Source organism: Gossypium hirsutum, chromosome A04 (assembly GCF_007990345.1).
Source record: "Gossypium hirsutum isolate 1008001.06 chromosome A04, Gossypium_hirsutum_v2.1, whole genome shotgun sequence".
In the NCBI taxonomy this organism is placed as follows: Eukaryota; Viridiplantae; Streptophyta; class Magnoliopsida; order Malvales; family Malvaceae; genus Gossypium; species Gossypium hirsutum.
The window spans coordinates 19,733,648-19,748,214 of NC_053427.1; the positions used below are offsets into that span (position 1 = coordinate 19,733,648).

General features: G+C 35.2%; 1 non-coding gene across 1 annotated transcript; it reads left to right on the forward strand.

The window, feature by feature from the left end:
• Positions 1-5,322: 5,322 nt before the first annotated feature.
• On the forward strand, positions 5,323-5,429 carry LOC121228723 (small nucleolar RNA R71). Its single transcript, XR_005926298.1, has one exon. It is a non-coding gene; the product is annotated as a small nucleolar RNA R71 (small nucleolar RNA).
• The last annotated feature ends 9,138 nt before the right edge of the window (positions 5,430-14,567 follow it).

The window sequence follows — 14,567 nt, forward strand, 5'->3', positions numbered from 1 at the left end:
AAACAACTGCCATGATGTATCATTGAATTGTAATTCAAAGAATATTTTATTCTCTTAAGAAATTTATAATTTTTTACAGTTTTTTCACTTGTAAGTGTATTTTTAAGTATCCGAACTACAATCTTAAAGATTGTATTTGGTAAAACGGATATGGCTAAACTTGCTTGATTATGCAATGCTGAATTAAAATGCATCTTTGCAATGTGGCAGATGATGATTTAGACATAAATCACTCTTGGAAATTGTTCTTAAGTCCTTTATTCTCTTAGATTTAGATTGTATAGTTTAGTTAAAAGCGCCCTCAACTGCCCTCTGCCTCCCTATGAAAAAAGAAAAGACTTATCATGGTTTACATATTTCAGATTTTTAAACAACAATTGATGGCTGCTTTATTGCTTTGAGGCTGGTGTGTTCCCAAAATCATTAAAGAGTTATGTTCAAAGGGAATTGGCTCTATGTAAGGATGAAAAGAAATCGACAGCTTGCCAGGAAATCATGATGGAGGTAAGGATTTTCTTTTAAATAAAATTTTGGCAGCTGTTATTCAGGATTATGTGCATAATGAATTGTTTTCTTTCTTCTCTCTGGTTTTTTAAAAGTTCCATTCATGCCATGTTCATCAAACACTCATTAAGAGTTTGAGTTAATGAATTCTTAATATGCTTGTAACTAAAAGTTGTTTAAATGAAGAATATAAGTGTTTCACTACAGAAATTTCATCTTTACAAATTGACAAAGCAAGGAGGCTAGCTCAAAACTTAGGATAGCCTTTAGCCACTGAGCTAACCTTGTCTTGTTGATTGTCTGCATTTAAAAGAAGGTATTGGGTCCACTAGAAAAGAAGATTGAGAACAATGATTCATGTGCCTAGCTTTATGGACCGATTTTTGACAACTTTTTTACTTCCTACGTGTATGCTATTGGTGCTTAGCAAGAGTTTTGAAGATGGTGGCAACAAGGCTGTTGAGAAATAGGCAGCAAAAACAATCATTTCAGACTTGGTTAACTCAAAGTCATGTACGTACTGTGGTGCTGAATCTTAGACAACTTCTTTCTCTGATTTATGTTATTCGAATTTTTCATTTTCTCAAATATGTTTTACATTTACTCAAATCCTTTGCATTAGACTTTTTACACATAACCAAACGAATATAGTTTACAGAAGAAACAAAAATTACCCATAATTTGCATAATTTCAAGATGGATAATATTATCGGATAAACATCGAATTTATATATTAACTTTGGTTCAATGTGCAGTTCATGTATATCAATTTTATATATAAAGTGTCATGGTTAATATCTATACATAAAATTTTGATTTTGATTCAATTGTACATATTTAAAGAAATGAATACATACATTTATTTGCATATTGGATTAATATAATTGTCTATGTATGCAATATATCAATGTAAAATAGTGCTAGTTTGATAATGTTGTTAGTGATTTGTGAAAATTGAATTAAATTTAAATTTTATGTATAAAATTATACAAAATTAAATTTCATGTATGAAAATACACATTAAATTAAAATTTATATTTAATTTTGATATTTATCCTAATGAAATCATTTATTGCTACAATGTCATCTTGACAGCAAATTTTTACCTATACAGCACATTGTACAAGAACTGCCATTTTCGTTCCATTATTATTGGAGTTTTTTTTTTCTGAAACAACATTATTGTTGGAGTTATATACTTAGTATGGGGCCATTTTTACTCTTCTTTCCTTTCTTGAGTTGACTTTTTCTAGATAATTTAAGTCGATTGACCGTTCTTTTTTTTAAATCTTTTTATTAATTGTTCTGCCATGAGATAAACTGATTTTGGTTTGAGCCATGGTTCATGTGAAATTTCAAAATCTGGTTCTAAATTTATTAACGCAGTAATGAAGTATTATTTATTAGATTTAATGAGCTAAAACCGTTTCCCATGCAGGTTAGACTTCAACTAGTATTCTTTCTTGTGCCCTTTATCAGGTATTTTCCAAATTCTGTTCTTTAAAGTTTAAACTAGTAGGGCAGGTTGGTTCGGTTAAAAGATGGAATGCTTGGATGTTGGTTTTGGATTACTCTTGTTCTTTTTCCATTTTTTTCTTGATTTTCTTACATATAAGTCTTCAGTGAGTCTTTCAGTTAAAAATGTGATTTGTATTGGCTTTAATGTTCATTTATGTTCACATCTTGAAAAATGTCTAAATTGTTAATTTGTTATTATGGCCAATGTTGACTTAAGTATGTAATTTTATTTGGATGGAAGGTTTGGTTCTTTGTCTCACTTCGAATGTGGTAGCTGTTACTACAACCTGGATCAAAAGAGAAGGTGGGTTTTCAAAGTTGGTATTGTGCTTAATCTGCCAAGTGTTTAGTTTCTATTTTGACATCTTTATCGTACTGTAAGTTTATATTTTATTCCAGGTCCAACAATTTGGTTTCTTGCCATTATATATTTCATAACTGGGGTCCCTGGTGGCTACGTAATATGGTATCGCCCTCTCTATTGTGCTATGAGGTACTACTTTTGGGTTATTCCTTAGTTGGTTTACAAGAAACTAAAAACTGTATTTGTCCAATTATTGCTTAGATTGTAGCACTTTGTGCAATTATTTCTACTGTCTTGATTCCAATGATTATAAATGTAAGCCATATGATTCTTTGGTCACCCATCAGCACCACATGTGGTATTGCAAGGGATATTGACTTACTTTACAACTTGTTTCTCAGATTTTCTTCTGCACATTCCAGGGATGCATAGGACATGGCTGCTAAAATTTGCCCTTCTTAGCTTCCATCATTGGTTGAGGATCGTAATGCAGAGTTCTAGGTGTGTTTTTCTTCCAGAGTTAGAACTTACTTAAATGTAAATTAAAGGCTAAGGATTTAATAGGAGTAATATAGGGATCTATGGATTTATTTAAAGGTAAATTTTAAGATTTTTTGGCTGCATAAGCCCTTGAATTTATGCTAAAAGTGGAATTTATTATAATTTTATTGATTATTTTAAAAAATCTATAGCCAGGAAAAAAATGAGAAATAAATATGTATAAATTATGTAAGTTTTTTGTGTAGCTTTTTAAGAATTTCAAAGCTCACAGATGATTTGTTATACTCTATATGAGTTCAATGATTCTATGTTTTTGCAATTTTAGGTATGATCATGGGTGCAACAGCTTCAACTGACAAGTAAGAAGCTCTGCTGGAACTAAACTGACAAGTAATTGTAGTATGCTTGTAGTTGAAGTTTCTTATAGTGAACATCATGTTGTTTATTCGGTAGAAGTTTCAAAGGTTTTACTTTTTAGAAGAAAGTGTATTGTAGTCATTAGATTGGGTTTTCAAAGATGATTATGTTAACATTTTGATCAAACATTATGAAAAGTTCTCTTATTAATGTTTTTGAACTCAAAAACAATTTAAAATGTGTCCATTGTTAGGTTATTTAAATTTTGTATATCATTTAAGGTAAGAATGTAAATGAGATGATTAAAAAGGAATTTGAATTTGATATGGTCTTTAGTGGTGTTTTTGGGGAAAGTGTTGCGAAAGGTCATGTTCTTTAGCGGCGTTTCTAGGGAAAGCGCCGCTAAAGGTCATGTTCTTTAGCAGCGTTCCTGGGACAATGCAACTAAAGGTCATGTTCTTTAGCGGCGATTCTAGGAAAAGCGATGCTAAAGGTCATGTTCTTTAGCGACATTTTTCTCGTAAAAACGTCGCAAAATTTAGCAACGTTATCTATAGTGGAACTTTTTGCGGTGCTTATAAGAACGCCGCAAATTGTTTTAGCGGCGCTTATAGGCCCCAAAAAATGCCGCTAAAAACCTGTTTTGTTGTATGTTTGAAATGGCATGTTTAAGTGTGTTTGAATGATGTTTAAATCCCTTGAATGTGTGCTCAAATGGAATGGTTCGATACATATGGTTTGGTCTTGAAATGGCATGACTTTAAGGTCAATTTATAGATCACACGGCCTAGAACACGAGCTATCACACGGCCGTGTGACACACATGGCCTGGCCACATGGTCGTGTGTCATTTGAAATTTCTAAGTGTTTTAAGTCAGTGAGTTATACAGCCTGCGACCGGGCTTGGCACACGACACGACCGTGTGACCTTACTCAGTAAGTTACACAGGTGAAGACACGATCGTGTGTCCCTTGTTCGATTTTTACATGGCTTGAGCTATGTCACACAGCCTGGCCACAGTCGTGTGACCCTTGTTTTCCAATTTTTGCAAAATTAGTCCCGAATTACTTCTAAATTATTTCTGAGGCTTCAAAGGCTCGATTTAGGGACCGAATGCATATGTTTGATAGGTTTCTAATTGAGATTATTTATTCAATGTTATGATGTTCATGTTATTCTATTGTTTGGTGATGCTCCGAAATCCTAGTCCGACGACTGAAACGGGTTAGGGGTGTTACACATGTAGTCTTTCTTCACTACTGCTAGATATGGAAATCATGGTTTGTATTCTCTAATCACTGGCTAGTGGTCTTTCTTGCTTTCCTCAACCCTATCATTTTTCTCAATAGCTTCTAGATTTAGCTTCCTTTCAGGCTCAACTAACCTTTCCACGCTTCGAACAGTGATTGCGTGGACTTGCTCCTTTGGGTTGGTTTCTGTGTTACTAGGTAAGCGACCTTACTATCTTTCCGGAACCAGTTTAGCAAGCTGTCGAATCTAATTTTCAAGCCCTTGAATCAATGCTTGCTGATTTTTCGGAGTTGTCTCAATGTTTTGAAATCTAATCTTAGACGCCAAAATAAATTTAGCTAACATCTCTTCAAGATTTGGTTTCTTTTCTTGCTGATAAAGTTGCTGAAAACTCAGAAGGGTTGTGACCTTGATTACCTTGACCAATCCAATAAAAATTTGGAGGATTCCTCCATCCTAGATTATAACTATTACTATACGGGTTATTTTGAGGTCTAGAATTATTACCCATAAAGTCGACTTGCTCATGCTTCATGTTAGACTTGAAGAGTAAATACTCTGAATTAATCATCCCCACTCCAGTTACATCGCATTACACTACCGAACTCCCATGTTTATTGCAACTCAAATTATCTTTCTTTTTACTCGTGCTTCAACCTGTCTCGCCAACAGAGCAACTACATACATATTAAAACCATCGACTGCCTTGATTGGTTTTGTTCTCATGACTTGCCACTAATAATTATTTAGTGTCATCTTTTCAATAAATTCTTGGGTTGCCTCAGGTGTTATTTTGTCCAATGTTTTTCCAACTACTGCATCAATCATCTATCTAGTCAAGGGATTCAAGCCATTGTAAAATGTTTGAACTTGTAACCACAAAGGAAACCCATGATGAGGGCGTCTTCTCAAAAGATCATTAAATCTCTCTCATGCATCATATAATGTCTCGAGCTTAATTTGAGTAAACAAACAGATGTCATTCTTCAACTTAACTGTTTTGGCGGTGGATAATATTTCAATAAAAACTTTTCAGTCATCTTATCCCAAGTCGTGATAGAACCCCGTGGAAGTGAATTCAACCACTATTTTTGTCTTGCTCCTCAAAGAGAATGGGAACAACCGTAAACATATGGCATCATCAGTAACCCATTAATCTTAAATGTGTCACAAATCTCTAGAAAGTTAGCCAAATGAGCATTCAAATCTTCATCTTGCAACCCATCAAACTGAACATATTGTTGCACCATTTGAATTGTGTTCGGCTTAATCTCAAAATTATTTGCAACAACATGTGATCTGAAGATACACAATTCAGCCCCAATAAAAGTAGGTTAACATAATCATACATAGTGCGGTTAACATAATCATACATAGTGTGAGGAGCAGGAGGTGCACGAGGTTGCTGATTATTTTTATTCTTCTCCGCAGTTGTAACAACCCATTTTTAGGTCAAATTGGAATAGTGGTTTTGAGACCACAAATTCAAAGTCAAAATATTTTTTTTATTATTTTAAAAAGGTTTACAGCATGATAGAATTATTATATTAAAGTTTCGTAAAGAAATTTTACTGTTTGAATGCTTAATTCGGTAAAAAGGACTAAATCGCGTAACGCGTAAAAGTTGAGTTTTATTATTTAAATGTATTAAATAGCTATGAATCATTAAAGTAGAAGTCCTTATACTGAAATTTGACCATGAGTAAGGTTAGTGGACATTTATGTCCATGAATTATATGATATATTAAGGTTTTATAATATGGTTAATTTTGTATATTTATGTTAAATAAAATAAACAAAACAAATTAAAGCTTAATTCTCAACTTCATGCACTGAATATTGAAGGAAGAAGAAGCTAACCTAGTGTTTTAAATTTGGCAACCTTGGATTCTTCAATTAGGTACGGTTTTTGCTCGATTTTTAGTGATTTCTACGTTTCTGTAATCGTTGCTTCGTATTCTAACTAGCTCGTACCTCAATTTTTGAATTTTTTCATGATTTTGAAAAGTTCCATTGTTGAATATTTGAGTTCTTAAACTTTTAATGATCGATTATGGAAGCTTGATGATAGTTTTACAAGTTGTGTAAAGTGATTTTTGACAAAAATGTCAAATAGGGATTAAATTGTGAAATCATAAAATGTGGTAGTTAAAAGTGTGAAATAATGAAAGAAATAGGCTGCCAGAAGTCTGTATGAAATTCGGCTACCATGAAATTATGGTTTAATTGTGAAATTTTGCATTTTTATGTATTAAGGACTAAATTGTAAAGGAGTCAAAAGTCTAGGGGTAAAATTGTAAATTAGCCAAAAATGAATGTTTTAGGCTAAATTGAATTGAATGAAAGTTTAAATGAGTTAATTTGATATTATATAGATCAAGATAAGCAAATACCAGAACTAGATCGAGGAAAAAGAAAAGTGGACGAATAGCCGATAGTTTTATCCGAGGTTATAAGGTAAGTTCGTATAATTAGAATCGAACTTTTGTATACTTGTAATTATTGAAATGAATATGTATAATTGAAATACTTAAAGTATGAATGCTTTATTGATATAATGTATATGTTATCGAGCCCTGTTTGAACCGTATGAATTCATTGGATACGAGTGACATGATACTGGGATTACCATTTTGGTCGAGCTCCTGCATTTGTTACAAACTTACCACAGCTCGTATGAGCTTACCGATATATCAGCTCATAATAGCTTACTGTTTTCAGCTCATTGGAGCTTATCGTCTCAGCTCGTTCAGCTCGACAGAGCTTACCGTTTCAGCTCAATAGAGATTACCATTTTAGCTTAATAGAGCTTACTGTTCATCAGCTCAGGAGGAGCTTACCAATCATGGCTCGAAAGAGCATATATGATAATGAATTGACATATTACTGACATTTTTCACTCGAGTATCCTTTGAAGTTCTAATATTTCGGTTGCCTATTGAGCTAAGAAAATGTGGTTACTTATTATGACAGACCTAATTTGACCCTAGTCGGAATGTGGTTTCGGGACCACAAAACCGAGTCATAAAAATTTACTTTAATTTTAATTGCATATATTTGATGTGTAATAGTGTGTGTATGAAAAATTAATGTTTTAATTTATTCTTAGGAATGTGAATTTTCTTGAAAGGACTTAGTTGAGAAACTTAGAAAAGATGATAGGTAAATTGTAAGGATCAAATAACAACAAGGTGAGAAAACTTGGGTTTGCATGTCAAATTGCCCAAAACTCAAGTAGTGGCCGGCCAAGCAAGGATGGTTCTTCCACTAGGTTGAATTTTTAATGTAATGCTTTTATTAGTAAATGGTTAAAATAAATTAAAGAAAGGAAAGATGAATAAAATAAGAAAGCAAGAGAAAGTCTTCATCTTCTTTCTTTTCAAGTGCCGTGAGCTAGGAGAAAGAAGGAAGAAATGTTCTAAGACATTCGGCCATCCTAAGGGGTTGATTAAGGTAGGATTCATGTTGGTTTTGTTAAAGTTTTTGTGAAAATCTAGTTAGTAGCCAATGTCTTATTATATCCCATATGTTAATTTTCTACCTAAATAGGCAATTAAATGGCATACGGTTAGGGAGAGGTAAATGCTAAGAGTATGGTGCTTTTGATGTTGTGAATGGAAATAGTAGAAAGGTGAAAGAAAATTTAGGTAGAAATGTAGTTATATGTGGATTTATATGATGTTACAAATAGATGTGACGCTATGCTAGATTAGGAAAAATTCGGTCAAGTGTTCATGAGAGGAAACTATGTGTTTAAAAGAATAAAAATGATATTATAATTGATAGTATATGTATTCGGCCATCTAATTAAGTGTATAGGTGATGTTAAATCTAATTTTTGCACATTCGGCTATATAAGTATGCCCATTTGTGATATTACCTTTGATTGTACAAAATCGACTAAAATGAGTAATTAGTAAGGGTGGTTGCCAAATATACAAATATGTATATATGTATGTGTAATTGGATTATTGATAGTAAGGTGATATTATATGGTTATTAGCCGAATGGCTCAAAAGCATAAGGTAGAAAGATAAAATTTTACCATGTGTTTCTTATGATATGAAATCATTAATATTTTGATATGAATATTTAGCAAGACGGTTAAACTAGTTTAACTTATTCGATTAAGCTTAAGAAGTTAAAGGAGGGGAATCAAGCAAGGGCAAAGCAAAGAACATCGAGTAGCCGAGTTGGAACCGTTTTACCCAACACAAGGTAAGTCCTTAAGCATTTTTGTAAGGTTGATTAGTTTGTATATAAATAATACTAGTGAATCATAAAAGAATTCCTTTTGATGAGTATTCTTTTGGAGTGATTTTCCTATTTATTAATGTGACCATATGTGCTATTTGAATTAAGTAAATTGCCTCATCATAATGAGTTAACATACGGCACTATGTGTGCGGAATTAAGTGGCACTATGTGTGCCGATTTGGATGTTGAAGCATGAGAGAAAATCCAATGCACTGAGTGTGCGGGTTACTATGGCACTATGTGTGCGAGTGTGACGAGGACTATGTGTGCAAATACGGTTGATAATATAAAGTGTGCATGAAAGAATGAAGTGGTAGAACTAGTAACTAAAATATCGAACTTGAGACATGTGCTGAGTAGGTATAAATTTTATCTAGTGCATCATGATTCCATCCTTTGAGGAGTCGGGTCTAAATCAATGGGGTTGTTTTGGTATTTGATTTGATTGTAGGACTTGGCACGAGATTGAATCGAAATTCTAAGAAATTATAGCATAGTTTGGTATGGTTGGAGTAACTGATTTTGCATTATTTGTTTTCTCTTATGATCTTTTATAAATGGACGGTATGTAAGGCTTATGACTTACTGAGTTATATACTCATTTGGTGTGTTTGTTTGTTACTTATTTAGGTTTCTTTGACCCATTTTGTGTGCTCGGGACCATCGTCGAAGCCATCACACTAGCTTGCAACTTTTTGGTACCCTCTTCTTAGTTGGTCTAAGAGAACATTTCGGCATGTATAGGCTATTATGTTTTGTTTGAACTTTAATATGTAAACTTTTAGCCATGTGAATTTGGCTTAAATGCTAAGTTTGGATTTGGCCTTATGGGTGCTTAGTTATAAGGTTCAGTAAGTTTGGCCTTGATAATTCGGTTTTGATTGAGTAATAGTATAAGTCTATTTGATTATTATGCCGTATGTCATGGCTGATCATTTTTGGTGTTACACTTATGATATGGTTATTGAGTAGTACGGAAATTCTTGGTAATGACTAGCCATTGGAATGGCTAATCATGATCATATTTGGTGTTATGTATGTCAAATTACTAGCTAATCCATGGAAATCATGAAATAGGTAAATTTTTACCATAAAATAGATTCAGACAGTAGTAGTGATGTGAATTTGAAAAATCACTAAAAATAGTAGAAATGGAATTAAATAATGAATAAATTATGGAATCGAATCTTGATGAGTCTATTTTCATATGGAAGAAGAAAAACAGGTATATGAGCTATATTTTATGAGATGTTTAAATTTTTGTGAAATAGGGCCAGAGCGATTTCTGGATCCCCTGTTCTGACTTTGGAAATTCACCATAAATTTTACAAAAATAATTAGAAGTCATGCCTTATATTTAAAGATTCATTATTGAGTCTAGTTTTATTAGAGACAAACGGCATAGGCATTGAAGCCCTGTACATGGAGATATCTAATTCGTAATGCATAGAGGTCAAAGTAGTCGAACCCTAATACAGGGGAGACTTTAACTAATAAACTGTACTAATTGGCCCGACCAAAAATTATAAAAAAAATTTTATTAGATAAATATATGAGTCTAGTTTCAGGAAAAATTTACGGAATTGGATTTTGAGTTACGGAACTCGAGATATGATTTTTAAAGCGACTGTGATGCAATTAGCCAGCTTGTCTACAAAATTTTAAAATGGATTATATGAGCTGTTTAAGTGATGAATTAAGCCCGTTAACACCTTGTGTTAGACTCCGGCAACGGTCTCGGGTACGGGGTGTTACATTTTATTGGTATCAGAGCTATGGTTTAGTCGGTTCTAGGACTACCATAGCGCGTATGAGTCTAGCTATACATGCCTTAATGTTAGTATTTGATAGTGTGATGACTTCTGACGGTCGAAATTATTGTTTTGATTAGTAAATGGAACCCAATCTAGAGAGAACCTTAGCGGATGACGTTGAAAGTGTAGCGGCTGCTCCTGCGCAACGGAGACCGCCTGTTGAGCCTCAATCATCCGCGAATAATCAAGATGATGGGGCAAAACAAGCCTTCTTTACCATGATGAATGAGTGGGTCGCACAATATGCCCGAACTAACCCGGCTGCTCAACCATTTCTGAATTTAAATAATTCGCCTCAGGTGCCTATAATACCACCAGATACCGATCCTATAAGGCCAAGTAAACCTCCTGTGGATTTGATTAGGAAGCGCGGGGCCGAGGAATCCCGAGCCATAGCTACTGATGATGCTGAAAGGGCCGAGTTTTGGCTTGATAACACCATCCGGGTTTTTGATGAGCTGTCTTGCACACCTGATGAGTGTTTAAAGTGTGCCATATCTTTGTTTCGAGACTCAGCCTACTATTGGTGGAGAACCTTGATTACTATAGTCCCGAAGGAACGAGTTACTTGGGATTTCTTCCAGATGGAATTTCGAAAGAAGTATATTAGTCAACGATTCATGGATCAAAAGCGTAAAGAATTCTTGGAGCTCAAACAAGGTCGTTTGACAGTATCTGAATGCGAACGTGAGTTTGTAAGACTCAGTCGATATGCTCGGGAGTGTGTAGCTGATGAAGTCGCCATGTGTAAAAGATTCGAAGAAGGATTGAATGAAGATTTAAAGCTACTAGTGGGTATTTTAGTGATAAAAGAATTTGTAACACTAGTTGAACGAGCTTGCAAGGCAGAAGAACTTGGAAAGGAGAAAAAGAAGGCTGAATTTGAAGCTAGAGACTTACTTAAAAAATTGGCGGGTAAAACTTCATTCTCGGCTGTAAAGAAGTTCAGGGAAGATACTAATAAATCGAAGACGACTGCAGGGATTTCTATTAGAGGGCGACCATTAACGGACTCTCGAGCTACTTCGGTTGCTAGTGTGGGTAACAATCGCCAACCTGAATGTCCACAATGTGGAAGACGACACGTAGGTGAATGTTGGGGTAAGTCTACTAACAGGGCCTGTTACAGATGCGGTTCGAAGGATCACTTCATTAGAGATTGCACGGAACTCGGTGAGAAAAATAAGATGCAAGGTGCAAGACCTAGTTGAACAACGACTAGAGGTAGACCACCGAGAATTTCAGGAGGTAGGGGTGGTAGTTCGAGAGGGACTTCTGATACGGCTATTCGATCTGAGACTCGTGCTCCTGCTAGAGCTTATGCCATCCGCGCACGAGAGGAGGCATCATCCCCTGATGTTATCACTGGTACTTTCACTCTCTTTAATACTGATGTGATTGCATTGATTGACCCTGGCTCTACTCATTCATATGTATGTGAGACTTTAGCATCCAGTAAGACTCTACCAGTTGAGTCTACTGAGTTCGTAATTCGAGTGTCAAATCCCTTGGGTCGATATGTACTTGTTGACAAAGTGTGTAAGAAATGTCCTCTGATAATCCGAGATTCCTGTTTTCCAGTCGATTTGATGCTTTTACCGTTTGATGAATTTGATGTTATTCTCGGTATGGATTGGTTGACCGTGCATGATGCAGTGGTGAATTTCAAAAGAAAGACCATTGATTTGATGTGTGCAAATAATGAGATAGTTCGAGTTGAGTCTACTGACTTGAATGGAGTGCCAGAAATAATATCCTCGATGATCGCTCAGAGATATATGAGAAAGGGGAGTGAAGCATATCTTGCGTACGTACTTGATCACAAAGAGTCGGAAAGGAAACTTGAAACGGTACCGGTGGTTCGTGAGTATCCAGATGTTTTTCCTGAGGAGTTACCGGGATTACCACCGGTTCGAGAAGTAGAATTTGGCATCGAACTTGTACCTGGGACTACACCAATTTCGATAACGCCATACCGTATGGCACCAACCGAATTAAAGGAATTGAAAGCACAGTTGTAAGAGTTGACAGATAGAGGTTTCGCTCGATCGAGCTTTTCACCATGGGGTGCACCAGTATTGTTTGTGAAAAAGAAGGATGAAACCATGAGGTTGTGCATCAACTATCATCAGTTGAATAAAGTGACAATAAAAAATAAATATCCGTTACCGCGTATTGATGATTTGTTTGATCAATTGAAGGGAGCCTCAGTGTTTTCAAAGATAGATTTGAGATCGGGTTATTATCAGCTGCGAGTTCGAGACTCAGATATACCTAAAACTGCCTTCAGGACGAGATACGGTCACTACGAGTTTTTAGTGATGCCGTTTGGGCTCACTAATGCCCCTGCGGTATTTATGGATTTGATGAACCGAATTTTCATGCAGTATTTGGACCGGTTTGTAGTTGTGTTTATAGATGACATCTTGATTTATTCACATGATGAAACTGCACACGCTGAGCACCTGAGATTAGTGTTACAGATTTTACGGGATAAGCAGTTGTATGCTAAGTTCAGTAAATGTGAGTTCTGGTTGAGAGAAGTTAGCTTTTTAGGGCATGTAGTATCTGCATCGGGAATTCGAGTTGAACCGAACAAAATTTCAGCCATACTTGATTGGAAACCCCCGAGAAATGTTACTGAAGTTCAAAACTTTTTGGGGCTAGCTGGTTACTATAGACGGTTTGTAAAGGGTTTCTCGATGATAGCCACACCAATGACGAGACTACTTCAGAAAGATGTTAGGTTTGAATGGTCAGAAAGATGTCAGAAAAGTTTCAATCAGTTGAAAACTTATTTGACTGAAGCTCCAGTGCTTGTACAGCCTGAATCCGGTAAAGAGTTTGTCATTTACAGTGATGCATCTTTGATTGGGCTGGGTTGTGTGTTGATGCAAGAAGGCCGAGTAGTAGCTTACGCGTCGAGACAATTGAAACCACATGAGGAAAACTATCCAACCCATGATCTTGAATTAGCTGCCATTGTGTTCGCTTTGAAAATTTGACAACACTACTTGTTTGGAGAGAGGTGTCATATATATTTGGATCATAAAAGCCTCAAATACTTGATGACTCAAAGAGATTTGAATCTGCGGCAAAGACGTTGGCTCGAGTTGTTGAAAGATTATGAGCTTGTCATCGACTATCACCCGGGAAAGGCTAACGTGGTTGCCGATGCCTTAAGTCGCAAATCACTGTTTATTTTGCGAGCAATGAATGTACACATGTCCGTTTCACCCGGTAATGTGTTGGTAGCAGAATTAAAGGCCAAACCATTATTGATTCATCAATTACGTGAATCCCAGAAAGTTGACGATGAATTGGTTGTGTAACGCCCCGTACCCGAGACCGTTGCCGGAGTCGAACACGAGGTGTTAACAGACTTAATTCATTACTTAAACAGCTCATACAATTCATTTTAAAATTTCCAAACAAGATGGCTAACTGCATCACAGTCGCTTTAAAAATCATATCTCGAGTTCTAAAACTAAAAATCCAATTCCAAAAATTTTTCCTGAAACTAGACTCATATATATATCTACTAATATTTTTCTAGAATTTTTGGTAGGGCCAATTAGTACAGTTTATTAGTTAAAGTCTCCCCTGTTTCAAGGTTTGACTACTCTGACCTCTGTGTATTACGAATCACATATCTCCCGGTACAGAGATGCAATGACTATGCCGTTTGTCTCTAATAAAACTAGACTCAATAAGTAATCTGTACATATAAATCATGAATTCTAATTATCTTTGTAAAATTTATGGTGAATTTCCAAAGTCAGAATAGGGGATCCAGAAATCGCTCTGGCCCTGTCTCACAAAAATTTAAACATCTCATAAAATTTAGCACATATACCTGTTTCGCTTCTTCCATATGAAAATAGACTCATCAAGCTTCGATTCCATAACTTATTCATCATCTAATTGTATCTCTACTATTTTTAGTGATTTTTCAAACTCACGTCACTGCTGCTGTCTGAATCTATTTTATGGTAAATTTTACCTATTTCATGGTTTCCATGGATTAGCTAGCAATTTGACATACATAACACCAAATATG